Here is a 6,113-nt window from a genome sequence, read left to right on the forward strand (position 1 = left end):
TGGCGGGACTTCAGAATGCCCAGACTCTTCAGAGATCATCTAGTCAACCTCTTCCCCCATGAATATGCAGATTTAAAATAACTAAGGCCCGAGAGGGGATGGGGTTTTGCAGAGGTCACCCAACAAATCAAGTGCAGGGCCCGGATGAGGGCCAGAACTTCTCACTCACTCCCATTCTCTTTTATGGCAACAGCTACAAACATTCAAACACGGGGTAAAAATACACATTCTAGGCTACATAGGAATGATTTCAAGGTTATTAATTCACACTGGCTATTCAGAGTGCTGGCCAGACTGCCTGAGCTTGAACCCTGGGTGCCCTTCTTACTAACTGTGTGGCCTAGATAAGGTGCCCTCTCTTTGCCTTGGGTTCCTTAACCGTCATACGAGAATAACAATAGTATCCGCCTCGTAAGGTTATCATGAGGATCAAACGTGATCATCTGTATAGAGCTCCACCTTCTTTATGCTTGGCATAAAGTAAGCACTGAATAAATGGTACATATGGTTGCTACCGTTTGAATTATTACCATTATGACTACTACTAGTTCAGATAATTGACAGTTAATACTTTCACTCTGGGGGAAGAAGGCAGCAACAACTCCCTGCTGTCAAATCATCTCCTTCTTCTCCAAAGGCAGCACTAGACAGTCTCAGGAATGAAGGTGAGTCAGATGAATGGAAGTTAGCACCAGGAATGAAGAAATTACCTTTGAAAAGAAAAGTGCCTACAGAGTATTTTTATTTGGATGTTCAAAGTCAAAATTCCCCACCTTTCTCAAAACAACTCTTTCTCATTTTATAGTTGACCCTTGTACAACTCGGGGGTTAGGGGCGCTACACATACCCCCTTCTAAGAGGAAAATCTGAGTCTTGCTATCTCTGCCTGGAAAACAAAGGAATTGGTCAATGACTCACCCAAGGGCAGGAAGCTGAAACAGTTTGGAGAGAATCAGGACTCAAACCCCAGGTCTTTTGATTCCATACATTGTGATCGCTAATCACAGCTCAAACCTGTGTTGTTCAAGGATCAACCGTACTTCCTTCCCTCCCACCCCCGGTTTGGCTGAGATATAATTAACATAAAACACTGTATTAGTTTTAGGTGTATGTATATATTGTGAAATGATCATCATAATAAGTTTAGTTGACATCTACCATCTTACATAGTTACAAATTTTTTTCCTTATAATGAGAACTTTTAAGATCTACTGTCTTAGCAACTTTCAAATATACAATACAGTATTGTTAACTATAGTCACCATGCTGTACATTATACCCCCAGAACATACGTATCTTATAACTGGAAGTTTGTACCTTTTGACCACCTTCACCCATTTTGCCCATCCTCCACCCCTTGCCTCTGGCAACAACAATCTATTCTCTGGATTTATGAGTTTGGTTTTTCTAGACTCTACATATAAGTGAGATCACACAGTACTTATATTTCTCTGACTTATTCACTTAGCACAATGCCATCAAGGTCCACCCATGTTGTTGCAAATGGCAGGGTCTCCTTTTTATGGCTGAATAATATTCCATTGTATATACACATATACCAGATTTTCCTTATCCACTCATCCATCAGTGGCCATTTAAGCTGTTTCCATATCATGGCTCGTATAGAAAATGCTGTAATGAACATGGAGGTGCAGATATCTTTTCAAGTCAGTATTTTCATTTTCTTTGGATGAATACCCAAAAGTGGGATTGCTGGATCATGTGGTAGTTCTATTTTTAATTTTTTGAGGAACCTCCATACCGTTTTCCATAGTGGCTGCACCAGTTTACATTCCCACCAACAGTGTAGGAGGGTTCCCTTTTCTCCACATTCTCACCAACACTTATTTGTGTCTTCTTCAGTTTCTTTCATTATTGTCATAGTTTTCAGGGAACAAGTCTTTCACCCCCTTGATTAAATTTATTCCTAGGTATTTTATTCTTTAAGATGCAGTTACAAATGGGATTGCTTTCTTAATTTCTCTTTCTGATAGTTCGCTATTTTAGGGTATAGAAATGCAACTGATGTTTGTGCATTGATTTTATGTCCTGCAATTTTACTGAATTTGTTTATTGGTCCTAACGGTCTTTTAGTAGAGTCTTTAGGGTTTTCTATGTATAATATCATGTCATTTACAAAGAGATAGTTTTACTTCTTCCTTTCTGATTTGAATGTCTTTTTTTTCTTGCCTAAATGCTATGGCTAGGACTTCCAGTACTATACTAAAGAAAAGTGGCAAGAGTGGGCATTCCTGATCTTAGAGGAAAAGTTTCAGTTAAAAGTCCCCGTCTTTCTTAAACCTAATCATTCTCCGTGACTTCCTATCTCAGTACAAAGCCTGACCATCTATCTAAACATCTTAAGCTTCTCATTCCACACTACCAGCCACTTGGTGACCTAGAGCCACTGATTCTCTCTCTGAAATGGTTTTCTGTAGGTCTCTCTTCTCTTTCCCCATTCTACCTGGTTCAGGCACAATTAATTTTACTTATTGTTTTTGGTCTGGACCGCTTTAGTGGTCTAAAATCTGAGCTCGTTCCTCTTTGCAACCCCACCTACTCACCGCCTCCAAAGTAACTTTTGCAAGATGAATTAGATCAAATCATTTCTCCCATACAGGCTGCATGGCTTCTCCTCCTCTGCAAGGTATATTCATAGCCCAGGCTCACTGAAACACCTCCTCCCAAACTTTCCTGCCACCTCCTCACTGCAGAACACCTACAAGTTCTTTGAACGTGAACTTTCTTTCAACGTGGAACACCTAGCTCCTTCTCTATAGAGATGCAGTCTGAACATGAACTTCTCTGCAAGCTCTTCCAGATTCCCTGAACCCTTTCTTCCCTGGGCTCCCACTGAGCTTGCTCCTATCTCCACTAAACACTCACCATGCTGATCTTTATCACTTAATTTTCTTATCCTTTTCTGCTAGATTGATTTCTGAACAACATGGGCCTCATTCTTGTAGCCTCTGGCACAGGGACTACATAGCACACAGTAGGTACTTAACAAATTAACTGCTGAGTAAACTGAGTGGATGGTACAGAAAATAAAAGGAATGGGAAAATGAGACCTCAGTGACAAAGTTGATCTCAATAAAGCTAATGTCTATAACCTACATGACTAACTGCAAACGATTATGCAAGTAGTTTTTAAAAGAATGTGATGCGTACTTGCAAATGACAAAGCTCTCAAGTTCCCACTTATGTCCGTTAACTGTTCATCACTGGAGAAAGAGAGAGCCACATCCTCCCTAATTTCGTTGGGTTCTGCAGGAGCTGCAAACAAGGCATTTGGAAAGCTCTTGGGATCCTGTAGCTTTAGTTGAGGACACATTCCCTCATAAAATTCTGCGGACTGGACTCAAGTAGTAGGTGCTCAGTAAATGCTGATTCGATTTGCAGTGGATTTGAAAGCAAAGAGCAACTCACATTTTAGACTAACTCAACGCAGTGACTGATTGTACTTAAGAAAATAGCTCTAAGGCTAAAGGAAATCAATGGGAGACTGAAAAGCAGCCAACTGTTCACTCCCCTGCCTTGTTCCACAGTCGATGCTTGTCTGCTTCTTGATCCTTTCTAGCTTCTAGGTTTTTCTTTTCTTTTTTTTTAACATCTTTATTGGAGTATAATTGCTTTACAATGGTGTGTTAGTTTCTGCTTATCAGTTATACATATACATATGTTCCCATATCTCTTCCCTCTTGCGTCTCCCTCCCTCCCACCCTCCCTATCCCACCCCTCTAGGTGGTCACAAACCACCAAGCTGATCTCCCTGTGCTATGCGGCTGCTTCCCACTAGCTATCTATTTTACGTTTGGTAGTGTATATATGTCCGTGCCACTCTCTCACTTTGTCACAGCTTACCCTTCCCCCTCCCCATAGCCTCAAGTCCATTCTCTAGTAGGTCTGTGTCTTTATTCCCATCTTACCCCTAGGTTCTTCATGACCTTTTTTTTTTTTTCTTAGATTCCATATATATGTGTTAGCATACGGTATTTGTTTTTCTCTTTCTGACTTACTTCTGACAGACTCTAGGTCCATCCACCTCACTACAAATAACCCATTTCGTTTCCTTTTCTGGCTGAGTAATATTCCATTGTAAATATGTGCCACATCTTCTTTATCCATTCATCTGTTGATGGACACTTAGGTTGTTTCCACGTCCGGGCTATTGTAAATAGAGCTGCAATGAACATTTTGGTACATGACTCTTTTTGAATTATGGTTTTCTCAGGGTATATGCCCAGTAGTGGGATTGCTGGGTCGTATGGTAGTTCTATTTTTTACTTCATTGTGTTCCTGGAATGGAGGGGGTCAGTTAGCAAGTGTTGCCCTGTGCCTGTGATACATTTGCCTGTGTTTTGTGTTGATGTAATATGTGTGAAAGTTGAGCTGCGTTATTTAAAATGTCCTACTTTTCCTAAAGCCTCCCCTCCGTATGACAAGTGGGATTCTGGCTTAGGGAAGAGAGAAGGGTGGACTGGAATGCTCTAGCATCTTTCATCTCCAGTTGTGGGATATATGTTAAAGGGAGCTCAGAAACTTTTGTTTTTACTGAAAGGATACTTTAAAAAAAAAAAAAAAGCGTAGGCAGCAGACTCATTAGATGTCCACTGAACACTTCTATCCTAACGTACTAAATAGGAAAGATTCAAAGCATGCACTCTGCCATAATTCATTTTGGGATAAGACAAAGACAGCAGTGCCTTGGAGAATAAATCATTAACTAAAGTCAAACGGAGACACCCTGGAAACCAGTGAAACCAGGAGGCAGCCGAGGGATCAGGCAGCTGGGATTTTCCTGTTCCCTCTAGTGACTTCTAGAGAGAAGCATCCCACAGGCAGGAGGAACTCGGCACACTGCGCTCCCTTCTATTTCACTTTTCAAACTTGAAGTTATTTTTAGATGACCCAAGCCCGCTAATCCCAGGCAGGACAATTCCCAGTCCGCTGCGTCTCAAAGCACCTTCCCCTCCCCAGCACTTTCCTTAAAGCACTGGGAAAAGAGGCTCCGATTTCCCGTTTGCTCTCTGCGTACAGACCACCTCCCCTAATCCCCTCTCCAAATCTCAGTCCCAGGGACCACAGGCGTCATTCCCGCTCCTCCACTTATGCACCTGCTGCTGCTACTAGAAAGACGAACCCCTGGGCCACTAGGACTGGGGAAGGGGCTCCTTGAGACCCGCGCCCTCTAGAGGGGGTCAAGGGACCTCGGTCCTCACGGCCGCCGCGGGAGCTGAGAACTGGATCTGGAGACCACCCGCCGCCACGGCCACCGCCCCCGGCCCAGCCCCATACCCCGCCCGCTCTCGGCCGCCCCCCGCCACGGTCCCCCGGCCCGGCCCGGGCGCCGCGCGCAGCCCCGGCAGGACAGGACAGGGCAGGACAGGGTGCCGGGACGAGCGGGCCGGCGCCGTTACATAACCGACCTGCTGGTCGTCCGCGATGCGTCGGTGGAGGCTGAGGCGACTGCTGGGCGGTCTGCCGGTCGGCGGAGCCGGCGACTGCTGGCGTGGCGCGGCTGCTCACCTGGCGGCCGGGCCGAGAGCGCGCGGGGACGGGCGCGGTGCCCGCGGGCCTGGGCGTGGGGCCGTGCGCGGCGCGCCCCGCCTCCCGGGCTCCGGCTCCGGCTCCGTGGGTCCGCGGGTCTCTGCCTCCCGCCCGCTCCTCGCCGCAACCTCAGCGGCCGTCACCCGGGACAAAGCGGCTCCGGGGAGGGGCCGAGCCGGCGGCTCTGGCAGGAGCCAGCGGAGATGGGCGCGCCCCCAGCTCCGACTCATCGCGCCAACCTCCAATCAGACCCCGGGAAACCGAGAGCCCCTGTCTGGCCTCCTCTCCTCCCCTCCCGCCTGACCCCGCGCCCTTCCCGGTCCCCCACACACTCCCCTTCCCGGGCACTCCCCCTGCCCTCCGCCCCGGTGCCCAGGAGGGGGTGAAGACCCTCTGGGGACCGAGTTCAGGAGACGGTCCGTAGGAGTCCCGGGGGGAGGGGCTCCTCGGGGTCACGGCCGGGGTGGTGGCTTCCTTGGGCGTCGGAGTGGGCAGGGGGCTGATGCTGAAGCTAAGGGTGGCTGGGCAGCGACAGCCGGGAAGAAACTGATAGAGAAGCAAAC

At 46.9% G+C, this 6,113-nt stretch overlaps 1 protein-coding gene across 1 annotated transcript in view; it reads right to left on the reverse strand.

Moving 5' to 3' along the window:
* RCAN2 (regulator of calcineurin 2) overlaps positions 1-5,703 on the reverse strand; it is a 263,958-nt gene extending 258,255 nt beyond the window's left edge. The window contains exon 1 of the mRNA XM_004267514.3: positions 5,430-5,703. The gene's annotated coding sequence lies outside the window, so the exon portion shown is untranslated. The remainder of the gene's footprint in view (positions 1-5,429) is intronic.
* Between the last annotated feature and the right edge of the window lie 410 nt (positions 5,704-6,113).

This window comes from Orcinus orca, chromosome 10 (assembly GCF_937001465.1).
Source record: "Orcinus orca chromosome 10, mOrcOrc1.1, whole genome shotgun sequence".
NCBI lineage: Eukaryota > Metazoa > Chordata > Mammalia > Artiodactyla > Delphinidae > Orcinus > Orcinus orca.